The sequence below is a fragment of the Saimiri boliviensis genome, chromosome 15, assembly GCF_048565385.1.
Source record: "Saimiri boliviensis isolate mSaiBol1 chromosome 15, mSaiBol1.pri, whole genome shotgun sequence".
Lineage (NCBI taxonomy): Eukaryota > Metazoa > Chordata > Mammalia > Primates > Cebidae > Saimiri > Saimiri boliviensis.
Window position 1 is genome coordinate 37818076 of NC_133463.1, and position 25167 is coordinate 37843242.

General features: G+C 34.0%; 1 long non-coding RNA gene across 2 annotated transcripts in view; it reads left to right on the top strand.

The window, feature by feature from the left end:
- LOC104653286 (uncharacterized) overlaps positions 1 to 25167 on the top strand; it is a 951899-nt gene that overhangs the window by 896190 nt on the left and 30542 nt on the right. For both annotated transcript variants that reach the window (XR_746505.2, XR_012514083.1), the window contains exon 9: positions 3256 to 3320. This is a non-coding gene — a long non-coding RNA (uncharacterized LOC104653286). The remainder of the gene's footprint in view (positions 1 to 3255; positions 3321 to 25167) is intronic.

The following is a 25167-nucleotide window of genomic DNA, read 5'->3' on the forward strand; positions in this document are numbered from 1 at the left end:
ATCCAAAAACAAGGAGAAAATGTTAAAAGCAGCCAGAGAAAAACAACCTTATTTGTAGAGGAAAAATAAGAATTATAGTATATTTCATGTCAGAAATCTTGAAAACATGAAAAGAGTAAAGTAAACTATTTGCAATGTTGATAGAAAAAGAACTCACCAACCTAGAATTCTATATTGAAATTATCCTTTGAAATAAAAGATAAATAAAGACTTTCTCAAACAAAAACTGAGAGTGTGGCACCAATAGACCTGCCTTGAAAAAAAGCATAAAAGAAGTTTTTTAGGAAGAAGGAAAAGGATACATGTCTACATAGTAAATGGAAGCATGACAAAGAAGAAATAAATGGAAGTAAAATACATTTTTTTCTTAATTGACCTAATGGTAACTCTTTTAATAATTATATTTTATTGGGTGATTATAGTATATGGGTAAGTGAAAGGAATGAAAGCAATGTTACAAGGAACAGAGGGAGAAGCTGGATACTCTGTATTATGCTATCTGTACCACCTGTGAAGCAGTACAGTGTTATTTCAAAGTGGATTTAGATTTGTTGTAAATATATATTGCAGAATCTAAGAAAATCACTAAAACTTTTTATAGAACTATATTTGATATGCTAAGATAACTTTTAAAATTGAATCATATAACATTTTACACTAAAACCAAGGAAGGCAGAAAAAGAGCAGTAGAAAAAAATAGAAGAAAAGAAAGACACCATAATTTCTTGATGCAAAATTGCCAGAGAGGTCTTAGAATTTGCTTTCACATAATCAAAAATCTACTTTTCTTTTCATACTTAACTAGAAATTATTTGGCAAAGGAAAAACGTTCCAGCCATATGAGGTGAATAATTATTTCCATAATTTTAAATTCAGTGACAGTAATTATGTTGTAATTTTAGTATTTATTTCCCACCTTTTTTAATGTGAAAAAAATGACTTCTTAACAAATTAAGAATAGACATAGAAACTCATGTCCTAGGTATGTAAACTCATTTTCAAAGAAACAAATGAAAAAAAACCACTATATTCATATTGTTATGCAAAATTAAGCCCATTTTTTCTATTTTGAGTAATTTACAACTTTTTAAAACAGATACGAACACTTTTCCCATTGCATAAAAGTATTTTTTAAAATCATATATGGTCTCTTCAAAAACTTTAAATTCTGATAAATTAGGAGTCATTTATTTTTGAATGAACATATTCCGTAAGTTTTTGAGGTATTTGAATGCACTGAACCTACCAGTTATATGCATATATCACTAGAGGTTTAATGGGAAAAATAAGGTGGTTGTTTGGAAATTTTTCTGAGCAGCTCTTTTTCACACTTCAATTTAATGGGTAAATTTTAAATATTGTATCAGTCACGGTTCTCCAAAGAAACAGAAACAGAATGAATAGGAAAGTGCGTGTGTGTGTGTGTGTGTGTGAGACTGAGTGAGATTTATTGTAAGGATTTGGTTCGGTGGTTATGGAGACCAGCAAGTCTAAAATCTGCAAAAATGACGTGCCATTTCCAATCCAAATACTGAAAGCTGTGGCAAATATTCTAATTTGAGTCCAAAGGGCAACAGCCACTGCAGAGCCAGCAAGAACAGATGCCCCAGTTCAAAGGCCATTAGGTGGGAGAATTATTTCTTATTCAGGGGAAGATAAAGCCTTTTGTTTTTCAACTGATCAGATGAGGCTTACCCACATTATGGAGGGCAATCTACTTTACTCAGTGTAGTAATATAAATGTAATTCTCATTCAAGAACACTCTCACGGAAACACCCAGAATAACATTTGATCATATATTTGGGTACAATGTGGCCTAGTCAAGTTGAAACATAAAATTAATCATCATAGAAATGTAACATTCTTCCAAATAATTTTATTGATAATATTCAGTCATTGGCTAAATTATTTGTACATCTCATCAAAACATTCCATACCATTTTCAGAGTTATTATCGCATATCACTTAGGATTTACCCCCATGTGTCCCTCTTCTGAAGAAAGTTCTTAAGTTACTTACATTTCAAAATAAAGTTATCTGTACAGAATTAGATATAATGTCTAAATGTCTCAATCTGGACAAGAGAGCTAATGTGTATGTGTTTTATATTCTTTTGATCTATATCAGAAGCCGTTATGTGGTATATCACACAAACAAAGAAAAAAAATATGGCTTTCCCTAGAGGAATTTGAAAGTCTTTAGCAAAATTTAGAATAATGAAGTTTTTTTTATAATTTGGTCCTTCTGTTACCCAAGATAATGCTGTCACACTTTATACACTACAAATTAATTATAACAACAATAATAGAGATAACATGAGCCTTATGGAAATATGCCAAAAGAATTCTTATACTTTCTTGTAACCCTATTCATTACAGAACGCAATAATGAAAGAAATAGGTACTTAGGTGAATCTTTGTTCTTCATTTCTCATGTTATAACAACACAAATAACTAACACTTGGCTGTGGAATTGTTATGTGACCCTCATTCTTTTGGTGCTTATGGATGTAATCCTGTTTAATCTTCACAACAACTTTTTGAGCTAGTTATTCCTAGCTTTATTTTACTGGGGAGGAAAAGCTCAGAGAATTTGCGTGCCTTAGCCATCAGCAAGCAATAAGTCAGAATTTAATTCAGGTTTTCTGTCTTTGAAACCTCTTATTCCTAGTTTCCATTATTACTTTCCCCATAAGAAATGTTCTGCTTAGTAAAAAATAAAAATGTAAAGGTTAAATTATGTATTTTATCTAGCATTGGCATGAAATAACACTCTATAAAATATTATATTAAAACTTCTTGACATCAAAGCTTCTGAAGTTAGTGTTTTTATAAATTCACCAAATTCACATTGAAATTACTCAGATTATATTACATTCAAATCTCATGAGATGTTTTAGAAGTGGATAAAACCTGTTTATTTCTATATTTTGAAAACTTTTCATTCTTTAGCACTAGTAACATAGATGTATTGATACAATATATGCTAACCTTTCTTTGAGAGGAAAATAAAACTCCAAATCAATCCTGGTTGAACTTACCAAAGAATTATGTTGTGTGGTACTATGTATTTTATCTCAATAGGATCTTGCATCAGAGGTTACACTCAAAAGAGTCATCTCATAGCCATTCCTGCTAAGGATTAGCACTAAGAATCTGGGAACAGATGTCTGTTAGGTATCCCTGCATGCCTGAGTGTAGACTATGATCTCATTTTATGCACTATTCTAATATCCTTGTTTTTTTGTTGTTCAGCAGTGAAGCCTGTGGAGAACTGGAAAGAAATATTATTTCCTGTAGTTCACCATCTGTGGACCAAGGTTTGTTTTTCTTTTTTCTTGTGGTACAATGCAATGCTTACACCACACAATTTTGGCCTACACCAAATCGTTTGTTTCCTCTTGAATCTGTAATTGGTTCAGTATACAAGTGCAGATAAATGCAAATTTAATTTGCAGAATGTGCAGAAGGAAGAAAGTCATAAGAATATATAATATATGCTACAAATGTTCAGCTACTGAAGTCAAATGATCACATAGCTTTTATTTGTGGGTCAAAGGGCATAAAAATACAGGTGATATGGTTGGGATCTGAGTCCCCACCAAATCTCCAGTTGAAGTGTAATCCCCAGTGCTGGAGGTGGCGCCTGGTGGGAGGTGATTGGATCATGGCTGCAGTTTCTAATGGTTTAATAACACCCACCTGGGGCTGTCGTCTTGGTAGAGTTCTTGTGAGATCTGGTTGTTTAAAAGTGTGTAGCACCTCCCTCCTCTCTTTCTTCCTCCTATTCTGGCCCTGTGAAGGGCTGGCTTCCCCTTGGCCCTCTGCTGTTTCCTGAGGCCTCCCCAGAAGCCGAGCTGAAGCCATCATGCTTCCTATACAGCCTGCAGAACCATGAGCCAGTTAAACCTCTTTTCTTTATAAATTACCCAGTCTCAGGTATTTCTTTATAGCAGTGTGAGAACAGACTAGGGAAAAGACAAACTCATGGTAGATATTGACATGAGCATAGAGCAACATGTAAGAAGCAGTATTTGAGTTGTTATTCAAGATTCAAGTTAAGACAGTACAGGTCAAGATGCTTAAAATGGTCAAAAAACAACTTAATAACAAACACAAAACAGAAAAAGCCAAATCAAGAGTTAGTTCTGTCATGTGAAGCTAACTAGGGAACTTGGGTGTAGCCAGTTATATGACTGCACACATCATGCCAAAGATGGCCGAATGTCAAAAGCCGTTTATCAAAAGTGGGAGTATGTGGCAAGAACTGGGGATCCTTGTTGCTTTTGTGGTATGCCAGCTTGCGTATTTTACCTTATAACACTTACTGATGGAATTCCATTTTTGAAAATTTCTCATGCTGTGAAAGTTCTTGTCTGATTCTATTACTATAAAGAAATGTACTTTTTTAAATTTTGCTGTCTGCATACAGAAATAGACTACCTGACTGAATTATCATCTGATGAATCATTTTATTTTATCACCTCTACATCTGATACTCAGCTTTATTAATACATATATTTACTCTAAACTCTCAAACACATCTTACAACCTATTTACACAAATCCATATGTGAGGTAATTATAAAGCCAGGGCAATATAATATTGTACTAATTTTTAATGTTGATGAATTCTCACTTAGAGGAAATAGTTCTAATAAAAAACACATAATCACTAAATGACATTTTGAAACTCAGTAATATTTTACTTAAAACTTTATATAAATCTGTTGATATTTTATTTAAACTAAGTATCTCAGGGTTTATTAATAATAAAAGAGTATCTTGAATTGCCTAATTTAGTTTACTAGGAGTTCCCTGCGCAATTAGACTCTGTGGAACAGAGAATGTTAATAACTAGTTAGAAAATTAATAATTCAATAGATAACGAATGAGTGAATAAACCTATGAATATATAAAGAAAGAAAAAGTGTTCAAAACTGCCTAATATTAGAACTACATTGAAAAATATTGAGAAAAAGTAGAAAAGCAGAAAAAGTAGAAAAGTTCCACAATACTTGTAACATGTTGATGTGGATATTTAGGTTCTTATTATTTGAAGTATAGACACACATGCACAAATGTACACATATAGATACACAAATCATTGAGATGAGATAAATATAACTAAGATAAATATAGATAAGAGTCAAAACTAATTTTCATCTTGGATTTCATAAGGAAATTGTATGCCCATTCCAAAGTAGGCATCCTTTAAAAACTGCCAATATAATACACCCTCAAATACTATTATAGAGCAAACATCATTTTATAGAAGTGATGTATACATTTTAGTTGCAGATTTTTGCCGATCTTAATAGCCAAGGATCACGCACATTCGTTCAGGAAGAGAGGTCTTTGGCTCTCACTTGAATATCTAAAAATATGGTAGAGGAAAACCCTAAGTTGGGAAATAAATCTGCTTGATAGCTGTCCAAACACCCTGACAGAGTAGAAATAAGTCAAAAAAGAAGAGGTTCTGCCTCAAGGGAGACATCTCAAAACAACTGTGGAAAAATCTCTATCAACCATGAGTTCACAGTTCAAAATCATGAAATATATAGGGAATAAATTATCATAAAAAAATAAGAAAAACAAGCAGTAAAGTTGAACTTAGCATTAACTTTTGATATTCAAGACTCCTCAAGCATGGAACCTAAAATAACTATGTTTACAATAGTTAAAGAATAAAAGAGACTATTTAGAACTTGTAGAGGGAAAATTATACTATAAAAATAAGAGAACAAGTAAATTTGAAAGAAAACTAAGGACACATTCTCAAAATATAAACCCCCAAATTAAGATCTTAATGTAAAATAATGCATAAGTAAAAATTAGAAAATTGAACATTAAACTCAAGAAATTATTCAGGATGCATCAGACAGAGAGAGATGTAGAGACAGAAAATATATCAGAGAAGTTAAGTATAAAAAGACTTTATATTTTATTGTATTTTCAGAAGTCTAAAGTAGAAAAAATAAAGGCAATATGATATTTATAAAACTTATGTCTAATAAATTTCTAGACTTTAGGAAATACAATGAACCTTTTGCTGTAATTTAGGAAACACAGCAAATCCCATGAATATATTTTTTAAAAGAAGAAATCAAATGTAAGCATATTATAGATATAATACTCCAAAATATTGGTGGGGTATTTCTGTTCTACAGAGTTATTTACATCTAATTGTGACATTCCCCCAAAAGATGTCCTCATTCACATAATTTAAGGCAGGTCAGTTGTCTATGCTTTAAAAAGTCATAAAGAAGTAAAGAAAAGAAGATGAGCATAATTTCCATTAAAGGGCATGATCTGGAAGTTGTTTATATTGTGCTTTTTATTTATTTTATCCCTTTGCTAAAACTAACTCGACTTGACCATGGCCAAATATAAGCATGAGGAAATATGGAAATCATATCTTTCAATAGAAAGTTATATGTACAGGGAAAACAAATTACCAATCAATTACTATATAACTGTGCTGCCTGAGAAGGTAGCCACTAGTCACATGAGGCTGTTTTAATTTAAATCAATTAAAATGAAATACAATTAAAAATTTAGTTTCTCATTTCCACTAACCATATTCTAAGTGTTCAATAGCCACATAAGATTAGTGTTAGAAACAGTAGTTTAAGACATTTTCATAATTCAATACACAACATTCTATGGTCTAGTGATGCTCTAGAAGGATAGACTATAGACTAAAGGAATTTATCTTTCTGAGTCATTAACTTTTCCATTTGCCACGCACATATTTATGTAAACCTTTATTTCTACACTTGACACATACTCTAACTCAAGAAAGACAATCACAACATCTTATCCAGTTATATTAATCATACTCAAGTTCAAAATCTTTGGGTTCCACTCCTTCCAACAGACTCAGAAGTGACTATTGATTCTAGTGACCTACATAATGAAAATTAATTGATCTATCTGTGGCCACCCTGTACACAGTGGTGGAGCAGGAAAAGGAAAAGCACATTAAAAATGCCAGTTAACCAAAGGGAGAAAAGAAACCACCCAGCAGTCACTGCCCCTACAAGAATTTTTAAATACCCAGACTGGATTCAGTTTTGCTCAGACTGTCTAGCAATCTTGGTTTTGCTTTCTGAGAGTTATTCTCTGGCCCACTGTTGCCTTTAGCTCTAGCCATGGATTTGTGGAAATGTCTTCCTTGGGGCCATAGCTGAAGCAAGCATTGGAGAATATTCTTCCTGCATATCCTGTGCAGATCTGTGGGTTTCTTTAGAGGCTGAACAAGCTTTTACACTCAAGGTCACCTGAAATCAAGGTTTTGCATAGGAGCACAAGATTCCTAATTCATTGCCACTGGGCAGATTCTTAGTTTTCTGGCTTAAAACTCTTAATGGAAAATACTTGAGAGTGATTGGTACTAGAGTTGAACCTCCTGCTAATGCTGCCTTTTTAAAGATATTTTTTAAAGTTGCTTCTGGCTGGGGCACAGAAATAAATGGATTTCTAAAGATTATCAACTTACATTGCAGGCTACAGGCGTAGAGTGCTAGGGCTTTCTAATTATCACTTGACAATGGCAATATTCAATATAATTTGCATTTTCTTCCTCTAGCAGGTCAGTGTGTATTAAGAAAATGGGAGGCATTAGCAAAACAAAATTATTGAGGGATGAATGAAAAGATGTCCAGAATAGTTTTTGTACTATGATGTATAAATGAAATTTGATCCTCTTTACAAAATTAAAAGAGAAAAACTACTTTAGTGTCCTCTGGCCTTTCTATCAGATTTGATGGAACTTGTTCAAACAATTTTAATATTGGCAAGTGAAGGGCACACTTACAGGTAGACTGAGTGATTTATAGCAGAAAGTCTTTTCACTATCTAGTCTATTAATCATTCACTTGTGTGTGAAAAAATTCCAGTTGTTTCTTAAGCCAAATGACTGACAGCAGCTTGCAGATATAAAACAGTCTGAGTTCTGGTCCTAGCTTTACTACTGTCATAGCTATGTCACTGCAAACCTTTTTATTTCTTGCTTATAAGATAACAAGTATACTTTAGTCCTGCTATTAGGAATTAAGCTGACAACACAGCTTATATGACATGCTTTGAACTAGGAAATATAGAAGTAATAGCTGAATTTTCTTTCTTAAGGCCTGGAGAGTCATATCCTTTCAACCAATGGAAGAAATCCTAACCAAGTGTAGCCAGGTGAGAACAAGTAAACAGAACAAGGCTCAATAATAAGTATAGTTATAATCCATCATCTCATTTCACCAGTTGTAAAAATAGCTGTTGTAGCCTTTTGGTATTCTACCCAGAAGTGTGGGATTTATAATACAGGACATTTCTTATTAAATGATGTGAAGGGTATTCAGCAGAAGCATCTATCTCAAAACATTTTTCTAAGTGCATGTCCAAAGGATATAAATAACAAGAATGAAGAAGGGTTCCCCTGCATTTTCAAGGTTTCCAACAAGCTCTTTAAAAATGAAATTTTTAATACCACAGAATTAATGGTATACTTAAAAGTGGTTAAAATGCTAAATATCATGTTATTTATTTTTATCACAATTTTTAAAGGGATATTTACCGGGTTTGCAGAGAAAGCTCTTGGAGAACAAATATGAAAAATAACCTTACTGCTTTTATTTCTGAAATTTTATTTTTATAAAAATTATATTTGGTTTTGATGGGTGTAGCAAACCACCATGGCACATGTATACCAATGTAACAAACCTGCACATTCTGCACATGTATCCCAGAATTTAAAGTATAATAAATAAATAATAACCTTATTTTTTGAGTGCTTACTTTAAGTTAGGTGTTTTCTATTTGTTACTACATTTACTCTTCACAAGAAGTCTTACAGCTATTATCCACATTTGCAGATGATATGCTAAGGTTCATAAATAATACACAGTGTACCTGAGGTTGTGGAACTAATAAGTAGAAGAACTAGGATTCAGACCCATTCCACTGGCCTTCAAAGTCACTACAAAAGAATGCCTTTAAAACCAGAAACAAAGGAAGTAATGTGGAAAAGAGCTCATGAGTTCCATAGACTGTGGAGAAATGGGATAGAATATCTCTATCGTATTGCAACTACCCTAAGAGTTTTACTATAGTCCACTCCAGAGCAGTTCCCTGAATGATCATGAAGATAGCACAACCTGAATCCAGCAATCAATGCAATTAAAAGAGAGAAATATAAATATCCTGCTGATTGATTGGTCAGTTGGTTGGCTGATTTTAGCCAGTAAAAGTCTTACACTGACTAAGGAAAATAAGTCTTTTGTTTAGTATTGAATATGGCATCCTATCCAAAGTATGTTTCAAACTGAATCTGTTTGAAGTTTTCTCTCTGAAAGAGCTAACTTTAAAATGAAATTTCAAAATTATATTGTATCAGAAGTGTAGCCTTTATTCAATCATGAAAAACAAATAAAACGTCTGCCTTTCTGAAAGGGTAAAGACCAAAGATGAGTTATAAATACAGTTTCAAATATACACACACAAAAAACTTACTATAAAAATGGAATGCAGGTAGTGAATGCTTTCCTCATTCTTTGCAATTCTTCTCTGTTCACTTTTCTCAACTTTACAACTAGTAGCACACAGAAAATATTAACTATGAAAATCTTAATTTTAAAACAAAATTTACTAAAACTCTTAAAATGAACCCACAACAAAAATCTGCCTATGGCACTTACTACTTTTTATAGGAACAGTGAAAAGCATTCCTCATCATATGCAACCAAGAATGTCTTTAACACTTAGGTTTAGAGGGTGACAAAACGTTTTCTTTTCCTAACATTAGTGTGATCCAGGAGAAGAGTAAAAGATACAGGCTGTAATTTGCCTTTGGTTGCTGTGGTATGTGCTGAAATAATTGAAAATTATGTTTCTAGCATTAGAAGCGGTAAATCTGCATGAGTCTGCAGCAACTCAGTTCTTGTCTTCTCACAGGAAAGAATTCAGCTGGAAGGTATAAAACAGAGTGAAACACTGAAGCAAGTTTTAGAGCAAGAGTGAAAGTTTATTAAAAAGTTTTAGAGCGAGGACAAGAGGAAGTAAAATATACTTGGGAGAGGGCCAAGCAGGCAAATTGAGAGATCCAAGTGCACTGTTTGGCCCTTAACTTGGAGTTTTATACATTGTCATGGTTCAAGGACCTCTGTTTCTCCTCCCTTGATTTTTTTCCCTTGGGGTGGGTTGTCTGCATGCATGGTGGCCTGTCAGCAATTGGGATGGGCCATATGCACAGTGTGTTTACTAAAGTTTGTGTTCATGCTCGCTTGAAGTGATATTCCCTTACCAGTGCAGTGTTCCCTGGAGGAAGGCATTTACCTGTTAAACTCTGTCATTTTGCCTCTTAGTGCAGATGCTCCCAGGTTCTGAGATCTTATTGGAAAGACATACCTATTTGGAGACTCTCTTTCCCTAGTGCCAGCTGAGACCAATTGTTATCTTGGCAAGACAGTTGAACAATCACCTGACTGTTACCTAATGGTTGCCTGACATTAGTGGGGGTCCCTCTTCTTCCGTGATCATGTCTGCTTAGCTACCTACTCTAACACTAAGATTCACATAAAAAACTTATCAGAGGAGTATTTTGTCTATTTTTTTTAATAATTCACATTACCTTGCAAAATTTATAAATAGGCTACTAAATAAAGATCTCCAGATTGCTAAATATCAAATGATTCAACTTTTTTTTTTTTTTTTTTTTTTTTTGAGACGGAGTTTCACTCTTGTTACCCAGGCTGGAGTGCAATGGCGCGATCTCGGCTCACCGCAACCTCCGCCTCCTGGGTTCAGGCAATTCTCCTGCCTCAGCCTCCTGAGTAGCTGGAATTACAGGCACGTGCCACCATGCCCAGCTAATTTTTTTGTATTTTTAGTAGAGACGGGGTTTCACCATGTTGACCAGGATGGTCTCGATCTCTCGACCTCGTGATCCACCCGCCTCGGCCTCCCAAAGTGCTGGGATTACAGGCTTGAGCCACCGCGCCCGGCCAAATGATTCAACTTTATGATGAATTTTATGAATTCAATTTTATGATAACTCCACTGCAGGAGTTAGCCCACTACAATTTAGAGGTACATTCACCATAAGAGACCACCTCCACATTTGACATCAACTGCAAGTTCAGGAGATTTCCAAGACCACCTTCATGTTTGATAGTTTTTTGGAAGAACCCAGAACTTACTGAAAGCTATTATACTGATGTTCATGGTTTATTTCAGAGAATAGATACAGAATAAAATCACCCAAAAGAAGACATGCAGAGGGCAGAGTTTAGGGAATTACCAAACATAGAACTTCTGCTGTACTCTCCACATGCAGTCAGGATGCATTTCTTTCTTAGCACTGATATGTGATGATATGCATGGAGTATTGCCAAATGGTAAGCTTGGTTCAGAGATTTTATCGGAACACCATCACATAAGTATGATTAATTGATTGGCTGATTGTCCATGTGTTTCGTGTCATTCTACAAGCTCACTGATAGCCCATGACTCAAAGTCCCTACCATGTCATATTGTTTCTCATTCTGGTATAGCCAGATCCCATCCTAAATCACATTGCTTTTATCTGGCTAGCCCAAGGCTCCTAGAAAAACAAAGATTATCTTTCAGAAGCTAAGGGCATAGAGCTGACCTCTTCTGGGGTGAGGTTATATTCTCACATGTATTAGTTTGCTACAGTTACCATAACAAAATACCACACATTTGGTGGCTTAAACAACAGAAATTTATTTTCTCACCATTCTGAAGGTAAAAGTCCAATATCAAGGTGCCACCAAAATTTATTTTCTCTGAGCCCTCTTTTTTGGCTTGCAGATGGCCAGCTTCTTGATTCTTCCTCACGTGGTCTTTCCACTGTGCAGACACCACCCTGGTGTCTCTCCTGTGTGTCTTAATCTCCTCTTGTAAAGACACCAGTCATATTGGATCTGGACCCTCCCTAAGAGCCTTGTTTTAGATTAATCACCTCTGGAAAATACAGTCACAGGGAGTCTCAAGTACTGGGAATTAGAGCTTCCACCTAGGAATTGAGGGGAAAAAATTTAGCCCATAACACTGCCTAAATTCTAAGGTTAGGCCAATGGCTTCCATCTTGCCTTCTTTACAACACTTAGCACAATTCAAGGTGTATGTTACAAATCAAGTCGGCAAATAAGTATTAAATCACTGATTTAAAAAAATCACTCTATCTTCCTCAAATTGATATTTCACAGGAAACTATACGAAAAAAAAGAATCTCGGTGTTTGCTTATTTGTTCCAGTCAGCATTTCAGTCTCAGTGCTTTTGTTCCCATTACTGAGAGACAGAATTAGATATTACAACAATGTCTGCAAGGGAACAATCATCTTGAGCTATGTTTTTTTTTTTTTTTTTTTTTCTGTATCTATGAATTCAGTTTCTATAACATTAACCTGGGGTGAAATAAAATTTTGTTGTGATTATAGAAGAAACTGTCAAGGTAAGATCAAATATGCCATATATTCAGCATGTTAAAATAGAAAATCTGATAAAACCAATTTTTAGGTTGTTGGTTTTGTCTATCTGCAATTTTTCGTAGTTCTTTGAATACTCTGTTGCCATTGGGAAAGCCCTTTGTGTCTTTATGTGTTTGACTATCTCTAGTATTCAGTGCTGTAATTTAAGAACTCTCTTATGTTTTAAAGCATGAGTTTGAGAATCTAATGTAGCTTTTTGTTTTGTTTTGTTCTTTTGTTTGTTTCACTTTGCTTTGCCTTTTTTTTTTTTTTTTTTGTCTCATTTGGAAATATGACTCTCACTCTAATGCCCAGGCTGGAGTGCAGTGACGCAGTAATAGCTCACTACAGCCTCAGCCTCCCGGGATCAAGCGATTCTCTTACCTCAGCCTCCTGAGTAGTAGGACAACAGATGCTTGCCACCACACCCGACTAATTTTTTAAATTTTTTTGTTGGAATAAGGTCTCACTATGTTGGCCAGGCTGGTCTTAAACTCCTAGCCTCACACAGTCCTCCTGCCTCAGCAGTGATATGTGATATCTTTCCTGACACCATGTAACGATATACATAGAGTATTTCTTTCTTTCTTTCTTTCTTTCTTTTTTTTTTTTTGAGATGGAGTTTCACTCTTGTTGCCTAGGCTGGAGTGCAATGGCATGATCTTGATTCACAGCAACCTCTGCTTCCCGGTTTCAAGGAATTTTCCTGACTCAGTCTCCTGAGTAGCTGGGATTACAAGCATGCACCACCATGCCTGGCTAATTTTGTGTTTTTAGCAGAGACGGGGTTTCTCCATGTTGGTCAGGCTGGTCTCAAACTTGCGACCTCAGGTGATCCATCCGCCTTGGCCTCCCCAAAGTGCTGGGATTACAGGCTTGAGCCACTGCATCTGGCTACATAGAGTATTTCTAAATAGAGCATTTCTAAACTACATTAGATTCTACATAGAGTATTTCTAAACTTGCCCAAGCCCTGGTTTGGGGCTTTGTGCTGGGATTACAGGCATGAGCCTCCACGCCTGGCCTGATGTGACTCTTTTGAAGGGAAATTTGGCATTGTTATCTGAGATCACATTTTTAAAAAAATAGATGTTAATTTTTAGTACTGTTTTAGAGTAACTGAAAAATTTTAAAAGGAGAGTTCCCATATACCCTTCACCCAGTTTCTCCTATCTTACACTGTTGTGGTGTATTTTTTATTAATGATTAATATTGATATTATTAACTAAAGCTCATAGCTTATTCAGGTTTTTTTTTCTTAATTAAATTCTTTTTTCTGTTCCAATCGCATCCAGGATATGACATGGCATTTAGTTGTCATGGTTCCATAGGCTTCTCTTGACTATGACTATTTCTTGGACTCTCCTTGCTTTTGATGATCTTAATAGATATAAGAAATACTGGTTAGGTATTTCATAAAATATTTCTCTATCCTGTATTAAAATATTTCTCATATTTTAGTGTTTTTTGTTCTTGTTGTTCTTTATGATAAGACATATATTAAGGATTTAGGGAAAGAAGATCACAAAGAAAGTGCCATTTGTGTCACATCTTATCAAGTATGCACAGTATCAATATTCATAACTGTTGATGTTAGCCTTAATCACCTTACTGAGGTAGTGTCTGTCGGGCTTCTCACTGGGAAGTAACTCTCTGTGTCTCCCTTTCTATACTGTGGCCTGCAGAAAGAAGTCATTTCCCAAGTCAAGCGTACACTTTAGAAGCAGAAAGTTATGATTCCCTGGCTGGAAATTCCATATAAATTATTTCAAATTCTTCTGCATGGAACATTCTTTTCTTCTCCCCTATTTATTCATTTACGCAGTCCTTTATTTATATGAGAATGGACTTATGAAAAGTTTTTTTGTGTGTGTTCTAAATCATCAATCCTTTATTTTGTTGTGCATATTGTTTCAACTTAGGGATTGGGAGACTTTTCAGTTGACTTTTATGCTTCTTTGAGTGACCTAATTTTCAGAAAACATGAAATGGTATAATAAAAATTATTCTATTAAATAATGAATCCAAGAAAATACTAGAGATTGTGTTCAAAAAGCCATACATGCCCTGCTGTATGTTCTCTTTTTCTGGCTGGGCGTTTTCTACCTCTTTGAAATTATTTTATAACCATTAATTCTCCTATTGTCAGGTTCATGACTATACCCCAAATTATTGCATGTTATTTGCAGTTCAGCAAGAACAGATAAACTTCAATATAATGTAAAACAGTGATTCTCTCATATATCCTAGCAATCTTCTCCAACCCTGACTGTAGTTCAGCTTAGTAGATTACTGTAGTATAAATAAGTTGTATAACTCAATATTAGGGCAAACTGTAAAACACTAAAAAGAAAACATGCTTTCTATATGCTCTTCTTTAAGGAAAAATGATCATGCCAATTTTTATTTAGCTCCGTACAATGACATAAATAAAATCTCATTTTTGCTGGAACTTGTAAATGCTTTAGAAAATGAATTTTACAGTCTTGGGTCAGCTACAATGAATTTAGCATGTATTCAAAGAAGTTAGGAGATAGTTCAGTAGGCAAAAAGTTCCAAAAGCAAATTTGATATTGTAATCTCAGATTCCTTTTCCTCTTTAGTCCTGAAAGTGAACATGCTTTCTGTAGACAAAATGTTTTCGTTATATACATTGTTTTACAGTGAACTTAGCATAAACACACAGATGTGATCTGCATTGTTCAAGAATTGTCTTTATAAACATCAACATCGTTTTCAGTGTTAGGCAATGCATATTACATTCTACGTGATCCTTTGAAAATGAACAAACAAAGTCTGATACTCTGGTACTTAAAAGAGATGAAACAAAAGTAAGATTATTTTCCTCTAACATGAGAGATACATCAGTCACTTTTCTGTTCTTTGTCCTATATAAGGCTCTTAATCTATTTTCTACTTTTTAAAAATTGTCTTATTTAGTCAGAGTTCAATGATTTTATATTAATCAATAGTTCCACACTCAAGTACTTTATGCTAGTTATCAATAGCAAGATTAATGATAGATATCCTATAATCCTAAAGATATTTTTTGACTGAGTGAAAATATAACACTTTACCAGGATCTAATATATATTATGAATATTTTAATTCATTGTATTTAGTTAGTTAAATTTATATAAATTAAGATTTCAATTACATTTGTTCAATGTTTTAATTCACACTTAGTATGTCTTCTTGTAGTACCTGTATAATTTTAGGTTTTTCCACATTAACTTTAGCTTGGTGCTGATTCACAAACAGTACATCCTTCTGTTTAACTCATCCTATGTTATTTCCAATTGTCATTACCAGGTTTTTGTTTTTTCTGATATCTGTCAGCATTGCAGAGGAATCTCCTTCTTTTTTCTTTAATTATTCTAATGTTTCATTAGCACTCTGCTACAGTTTCTTAAACTTCTTGTAGTTCAGTCATATGTACATTTTTGAAAATTTTTAAACATAATCTAACATAAATATTTTTATTAAGTGAGGTTTTTAGAAACACAGAGCTTGTATAACAACTCTTAAGCACTATGTTAATATCTATCATACATATTGGTTCAAAAATGTAAGCAAAACTATTATGACCAATATCTACTTGTCTAATTTGGGGGTCAATATAAAGGACACTTATGAAAGTGATAGATGAGTTTATATCATAGATTGTGCTGATGGCTTCACAGGAATATTCTTATCTCCAAACTCATCGTATATCCAGGCGTCCCCAAACTTTTTACACAGTGGGCCAGTTCACTGTCCCTCAGGCCATTGGAGGGCCGCCACATACTGTGCTCCTCTCACTGACCACCAGTGAAAGAGGTGCCCCTTCCTGAAGGGCGGTGGGGGGCCAGATAAATGGCCTCAGGGGGCCGCATGCGGCCCGCGGGGCTGTAGTTTGGGGACGCCTGATACATACTTTAAGTATGAATGTCTTCTGAAGGTCAACCTTACCACAATAAAAGTATTTTTAAGAATATTATATCTAGAATTTACTAAAATGTATCTATAATTTAAAATTTTAAGTCTTGATACTATAAAATATAGAAAATAAATTATTAATGCAAGTATTACAGTAAAATGGGTGTACTTGGAAAAAAATGAAATTTAAACATAATGATTTCTTACAGTAACTGAAATCTTTTAGAATTGGTACCACTGGGAGAAGCATTTTTAAAGATCACTGTCCCAAGACACAGGCCCACAGAAACACTGACATTTAATGTTAAGATTACAGAGTCAACCTCTTCTCTATGCCTTACCACCACACTAGCGTGACTCCATTGTAGCAGTCTGTTATACCTAGAAAACCTGCAAGACTCTCATTGGGAAGGAACAGTTTAGGGAAGCCCAAAGTTAAGAGTGGGAACAAGAAGGTATTAGGGGATTTTGAAGCTTCTGGGACCTACAGCTACAACAAACATTAAACACTGCCCAATCTCTAGTTAGTTTAATATAAAATTTTATACAAAATGTTTAATTATCTCAATTTACATTATCTAATATATGTCTCACTTTCAAGCAAGATTAAAAAGCATGTGAAGAAATGCTGAAAGTCTTAAGGGAAAATAAATCAAGGATAGAATCAGACTTAGATATGACACAAACTGAAAGTTTAATAATAACACTAATATGTTAAAAGCTCTAATGAAGGAATAAATGATGTGCAAAATATGATAAGTTACTGCAACAGAGAAATGGAAAATATAGGCATAAATCAAATAAAAACACTGGAAACCAAAGACAGAATAGTAGAAATGATGACCTTCAAAGTGCTCATTAGTAGACTCAAGGAAGCTACAAAAAAGAATCAGTGAACTTGAAGAAAGGTCAGCAGAAATTATGCAAACTGAAACATAAGTATAAAGAAATTGGAAAGCAGCATTATCCCAAGAACTGAAGGAGAATATAAAACCACATAATATACTCATAATTGGGATCTCTGATACTGAAAAATTGGGCAGAGGAAATAATTGAAGAAATAATGGTTAAGAATTTTCCAACAGTAGTAGCAGATATCAAATTGCAAGATGTGATAAGCTCAGAAACCAAGAAGAAAGACTGCTAAAAATCAAGGACATAGAGAAAAGTATCAAAAGTAGCATGGGTGAAGAAAATAATATTTTTTTACAGAGGAATAAGGATAATTACACTACATTTCTTGTCAAACTATAAGGAAGCCAGAAGAAAAAGAATTGGCATTGTTCTTATTTTGAAAGGAAATGAACCAGTGCAGAATTCTATACCCAGCAAAATCAACTTTCTAAGGCAGAGGAGATATAAAGACTATCTCAGACAAACAAAAACATAAACAAATTTTATTTGCTAGCAGATCTACTTTTAACCCTGGGAGACTGACTAAAATTATTTAAACAGGCAAATAATAAAAGACAATAGAAGAGAAGGAATTGAATCATAAAATATCTCCAACTGAATCTAGAGAAGGTAGTAAAAGAGGCAAAAACAAAGGCAACAGAAATAAAGCAGCTAGGTCTCCTCAAACTATTCCAAAAAATTTAACAGGAATAATTTTCCCTGACTCCTTGTACCAGGCCAGCATTATCCTGATAGCAAAACCAGACAAAGATGCAATAAAAAACACTCCAAGCCAATATCTCTGATAAATATAGATGTAAAATTTTCAACAAAGTACTGGCAAACAGTTTCCAGCAGCATGTCAAAAAGATAATATACCACAATCAAGTTGGATTTAACCCAGGGATGCAAGGATGATTCAACATATACAAATCAAAAAGTATCATTAAAAAAAAAAGCCATCAAAAGAATGAAAGACAAAAATCATGTGATCATCTTCATAGACACAGAAAAAGCATTTCATAAAATTTAACATACATTCATGATGAAAAATCTCAACATAGACATAGAAGGAATATATCTCAAAATAATAAAGGCCATATACAACAAAACCACAGATAACATCAGAAGGAATGGGGAGAATGATGGAACCATCATTCTCAGCAAACTGACACAAGAGCAGAAAATCAAACACCGCATGTTCTCACTCATAGGCGGGTGTTGAACAATGAGAACACATGGACACAGGGAGGGGAGCACTACACACTGGGGTCCATTGGGGGGAAATGGGGGAGGGGCGGGGCAGTGGGGAGGTGGGAAGAGATAGCATGGGGAGAAATGACAGATACAGGTGAGGGGAAGGAAGGCAGCAAACCACACTGCCATGTGTGTACCTATGCAACAATCTTGCATGTTCTTCATATGTACCCCAAAACCTAAAATGCAATTTAAAAAAAAAAGAAGGAATGGGGAAAACTGAATGGGGAAAAGTTGACAGTCTTTCCTTTAATAACTGAAAGAGGATAAGACCTCCTATTCAACATAGTAATGGAAATCGTAGTCAGAGCAATCAAACAATAGGAAGAAATAAATGGCATCCAAATCTGATAAGAGGAATTGAAATTATCCTTTTTTTTTGCTGATGACATGATTTTATATCTAGAGAAACCTACACTTCACCAAAATATCTCAAAGATTCAATAAATATATTCAGTAAAATTACAGAATACAAAATCAATACACAAAAATCACCAGCATTTCTATACAAATCAAAACCACATTGAGATACCATCTCACACCAGTCAGAATGACGATCATTAAAAAATCTAGAGACAACAGATGCTGGAGAGGATGTGGAGAAATAGAAACACTTTTACACTATTGATGGGAATGTAAATTAGTTCAACCATTATGGGAGACAGTGTGGCAATTCCTCAAGGATCTAGAAATAGAATTTCCATTTGAACCAGCAATCTCATTACTGGGTATATACCCAAAGGATTATAAATTGTTCTATTATAATAGCAAAGACCTGGAACCAACCCAAATGCCCATCAGTAACAGACTGGACAAAGAAAATGTGGCACATATACACCATGGAATACTACACAGCCATAAAAAATGGTAAGTTCGTGCATAGGGACATAGATGAATCTGGAAATCATCATTCTCAGTAAACTGACACAAGAATAGAAAGTCAAACATCACATGTTCTCACTTATAGGTGTGTGTTGAACAATGAGAACACATGGACACAAGGAGGGGAGCATCGCACACTGGGGTATGATAGGGTGGCTAGGGGAGGGACTGGGGTGATGGGGGAAATGGGGAGGGTGGGGAGGGATAACATGGGAAGAAATGCTAGATACAGATGATGGGGGGATGAAAGCAGCAAATCACATTGCCATGTATGTACCTATGCAACAATCCTGAATGGTCTACACATGTACCCCAGAACCTAAGGTACAAAGTATACATATATATATATATATATATATATATATATATATATATATATATCAGTAGAATTTCTATATACTACAAACAAACTAGCTGAGAAAGAAACCAAGAAGGCAATCCGATTTACAATAGCAACAACAATGATGACAACAGCAACAACGAAAACTTAGAAATAAATGTAACCAAAAAGGTGAAAGATCTCTACAAGGAAAAATCCAAAACACTGATGAAAGAAACTAAAGAGGACACATAAAAATATTGGGAAGACATCCAGTGCTCATGCGTTGGAAGAATTCATAGTTTTAAAGTGACCATTTTGCCCAAAGCCATCTACAAATTCATTGCAATTCCTAACAAAATATCAATGTCATTTTTCACAGAATTTTTTTTTTAATGCTGAAATTTATATGGAACCAAAAAAGAGCTCAAGTAGCCAAAGCAATCCTGAGGTTGGGGGAAGGCATCACACTGCCTGACTTCAAAATATTTTTCAAGTCTACAGTAACTCACACAGCATGGTGTTGACATAAAAACAGATGCATAGGCCAATGGAAGAGAATAGAAAATACAAAAAGAAATCCCCATATTTACAGCCAATTGGTCTTAGGCAAAACCAGTATGAACAATCCCTTGGAAATGGATACCCTTTTCAATAAATGGTGATGGGAAAATTGGATAACCGTATGTAGAAGAGTGAAACTGAACCCCGTCTCTTGACATATAAAAAATAAGCTGAAAATAAATTCAGAACTTAAATGCAAAACCCCCAAATACAAAACTACTAGAAGAAGCATAAGGCTAAGATTTCAAAGCATAGACAACAGAAACAAAAACAGACAAATGGGATTATATCAACCTAAGAGGCTTATGCATAAATAGCAAAAGAAAGAATCAACAGAGTGAAGGAACAACCTGTTGAATGGGAGAAAATATTTACAAATAATCCAATAAGGGCTAATTATCCAGAATATACAAAAAACTCAAACAACTCAACAGTAACACACACACACAAACACACACACACACACACACACACACACACTTCCATTATAAAGCAGAAGACATGAATGGACATTTCTCAAAAGAAAATACATAAATAACAATAAACATATGAAAAAATGCTCAACATCATTAATTATCAAAGGAATGCAAGACAAAACTTTACGTATTACCTTACTCTAGTTAGAATGACTATTATTAAGAAGATAAAAAAATAACAGATTCTGGTGAGGTTTCACTGAAAAGGGAATTCTTATACACTATTAGTGGGAATGTAAATTAGTACAGCCATTATGGAAAATAGTATGAAAATTTCTCACAAACCTAAAAATAGAGCTACCATATAATTAAGCAATCCCTCTTCTGGTTATTTATCTAAAGGAAAAGATATTAGTGTATCAAAGTGGTACCTTTACTCACATGTTTATTGCAGCACTATTTGCAATAGCATAGATATGGAATCAACCTAAATGTCTTTCAGCAAATGAGTGAATAAAGAAAATGTATATATACAAACAATGAAATGCTATTCAGCCATAAAAAATGAAATCACATTATAGCAACAGATACGGAACTGGAGGTCATTATGTTAAGTGGAATAAACCAGACACAGAATGACAAATTTCAGATGTTCTCACTCATATTTGATGGCTAAAGAAGTTGATCTATGAAAGTAGAAAGTAGAATGGTAGATACCAGAGGCTGGAAAGGATGTGTGTAGAGTGGAGAAGGAGGGAATTAAATGATGTTGATCAGTTAGTGCCAACTTGCAGTTAGATAGAAAGTATAAGTTCTAATGTTCAAAGAATAGGGTGAGTATAGTTAGCAACAATGGATTTTATATTACAAACTGACCAGAAGGGAGAATTGGAAATGTTTCTACAACATAGAAATGATACATACTCAAGGTGACACTGACTTGATCATTACATTCTATGCATGCAACAAAATATCATATGTACCCCACAAATATGTAAAATATTATGTATCAGTAAAAAATAAACCAGCTCGGAAGACTACAGCACATTATTTTAATGATTACTTTAAACATGAACTTCTAAAAATACACTGAATGACAAAAATTGTCAAACTATATAAGAAAACAAAGCCCATTTATATGCTTCTTAAAAGAAACTACACTGTTGTTATGAGACTTAAAAAGAACAATTTTTTTAATGGTAAAATACATTTCACAAATATAGTTAACTAATTTTTAACAAAAGCAAAAGAAATTCAATGCAGAAAGCATGGTCTTTTCAACAGAAGTTTCTCAACAATTGAACTTTGGCAGGAGAAATATAAACTTTGAGACATATCTTATACCTCTTTAAAAATTAACTCAAAATAAATTAGAGACCTAAATGTAAAATATAAAATTATATGATTTCTAGAAATAGTCACAGGAGAAAATGCATGTAATCTTGAACTATGTGGTGAGTTTTAGAAAGGCAACACAAATTGCATAATCTATAAAGAAAAAATGTTAATAAATTTGTTTTTATTGAAATTCTAATACTGCTCAGCAACATACACTACTAAGACAATGAAGAGACAAGCCTCAGACTGAAATTAAATATTTTTAAATTATGTATGTGATGCAGGATGTTCAATAAGTAATGTTGATATATTGATAATTGACATGTGCCTTGAGATATGATTTGACGAGAGGGATAATTTACATAATAATTATCTCTTGGAATCTTCTAGGAAAAAAAAACAAACTCCCCGTCTAATCATGAAGATAACATCAAACCAATCCAAATGGACATAATTCTTCAATTGTCTTCAAATTTTCAATATCAGGATTGATAACAAAAAACTAAGAAACTCCAGCACCTCAAAGGAGACTAAGTACCTATGATGACAAACTGCACTGTGGTGTCATGCATGGGATTTTGGAACAATGCTGAAATTCTAATAAAATCTCTGTTTGGTTAACAGTATTTTACCAATTTCAATTTCCTAGCTTTGACAAGTGTGCCAGTTAAGGAAGGGGAAAACGAATTAAGTATTCAGTAACTCTGCATCGTGCTTGTAACTTTTTGGAAAAACTTTAATATTATATTTCAAAATTTAAAAGATTATTCAAAAAACTTAATTTGGTTTATGTTCCTTATAGCCAAGAGCTACTAAACACATATACTACTATAACAGTTTCTGTGAAATCAAAGGAAAATAAATAAAAGAACTATAGCTATAAGAGGAATGAGGATCTTGAAAATGGTTACAAGGAAATGTAATGTTTCAAATTGTGGTACTGAGAAAGAATGTGTAGTAAAACAAAATAGAAATAACTAAAGTTCTAGTTTTTGCCATTGGAAGAAATAGAGACATCCCTAACAGAAATGCTGAAAATAATCAGGAAGAGAAAGAAATTTGAGAAAAGAACTGACTTCTTCAGTTTTGGCAAATGTTAACTATGCCTTGATGTGCTAGAAGTGTATGCAGTGAAGCAGTTATTGGAATGTAACAGTCAGGAGACAGATTAGAACTGGAGATAATGATCTGGTGCTATCACAAAGAAAGAAAATAGCTGAAATTATAAGAGTAAACTGCCAAGGTAGACATTTTTGAAAAAAGTCAAGTTAAAGAGAATGATAGAGCATAGAAAGGAAGGGGGTTCTAAAGACAGCACTTAAAAAATACACTAAGAATTCATAAAGAAGATGAAGAACAATAAAAGAATGGCAAAAGAGTAGGAAGGTAACAAGTAAACAATGATTGGAATATATTACCACCTAAAGAGAAGAGAGGATGGCAAGAATTAGAAGTATTCAGAAGTATTCATTAGTGTCAAGTACTGCAGAGACAACGATCTATGTTAAATAACTAAAGTTCTAGTTTTTGCCATTGGAAGAAATAGAGACATCCCTAACAGAAATGCTGAAAATAATCAGGAAGAGAAAGAAATTTGAGAAAAGAACTGACTTCTTCAGTTTTGGCAAATGTTAACTATGCCTTGATGTGCTAGAAGTGTATGCAGTGAAGCAGTTATTGGAATGTAACAGTCAGGAGACAGATTAGAACTGGAGATAATGATCTGGTGCTATCACAAAGAAAGAAAATAGCTGAAATTATAAGAGTAAACTGCCAAGGTAGACATTTTTGAAAAAAGTCAAGTTAAAGAGAATGATAGAGCATAGAAAGGAAGGGGGTTCTAAAGACAGCACTTAAAAAATACACTAAGAATTCATAAAGAAGATGAAGAACAATAAAAGAATGGCAAAAGAGTAGGAAGGTAACAAGTAAACAATGATTGGAATATATTACCACCTAAAGAGAAGAGAGGATGGCAAGAATTAGAAGTATTCAGAAGTATTCATTAGTGTCAAGTACTGCAGAGACAACGATCTATGTTAACTGAATGAACACCTTAAGATATGGAAACTGAAAAGTCATTGACAACCAAAGGCCTTGATAGATAGCCAAGGAACAAAAGCAGAGGAAGCACTTCTTCCTCTAAGAATAAGAGATACAACTTCTCTCTTAATTTTTGGAACACAGTAAAATCTCATTTTCCCCCTTTATATACAGTGATTACTCCAGCAAAATGCCACACTCTTGAAAAGCTCAGCACAAAATATTGGTCCAGTGTATATACTCTTTATTTTGTTGAAAATCCATTTTCATGAAATGAGAATGGATGCAATGAATAGCCCTGAACTGAAGCTCTAAATATAAACTATGTAGCTATAAACTATGGAACTAAGGCCACAATTATATTTAAACATTTTGTTTATGGAAGGGGCAATTAATAAGCAAATAGTGTAGGTAACGTGTACTAAGCAGCTGAAGAGATGCAATGGTAAATCAACTGCACTAGACTTCCTCAAAGATAGAAACATCTAATTAGTGTGATATGTGAATACACACACACACACATACATATATTCATAACGTTTAAGCATTATTTTTATACAACATCTTTGAAATGGAAACCAGTAGTCAGTAGTCACAATCTGGCTGCCAGGTGGCAGAAGACAGCCAAAAGCATTCTATTATGCTTGTGTTTGGCCATCATGTTGGTTTCTTGTTTGTGTTGTTTTGCTTTTTGTTGGTTATTTGAGCACTTTTGGTGGAGGAATATGCTATGTTACCATATTTAGCAACATTCTTTATCATCTTACTTCTAGCTAACATTTTTATTGCTCTTTTGTGGCCCTTGAAAGTGGTTCAGTTTGTGCCTCTGGTCTGTACATTATATGCTGCTATTCTTGTACCACAGAGCAATAGGGCAAGGTTTTTTTTTTTGTTTTGTTTTTTTGTTTTTTGTTTTTTTCTTATTTTTGGAAAATCAAACATTATGAACATTTTTAAGTAGAAATGTTTAACATTGGTTTACTTTGGATTCTACCATTTTCCTCTTTCTGTGTTGATGTGCAAAGTTTCTCTTTAGAAATTCCAGTCATGC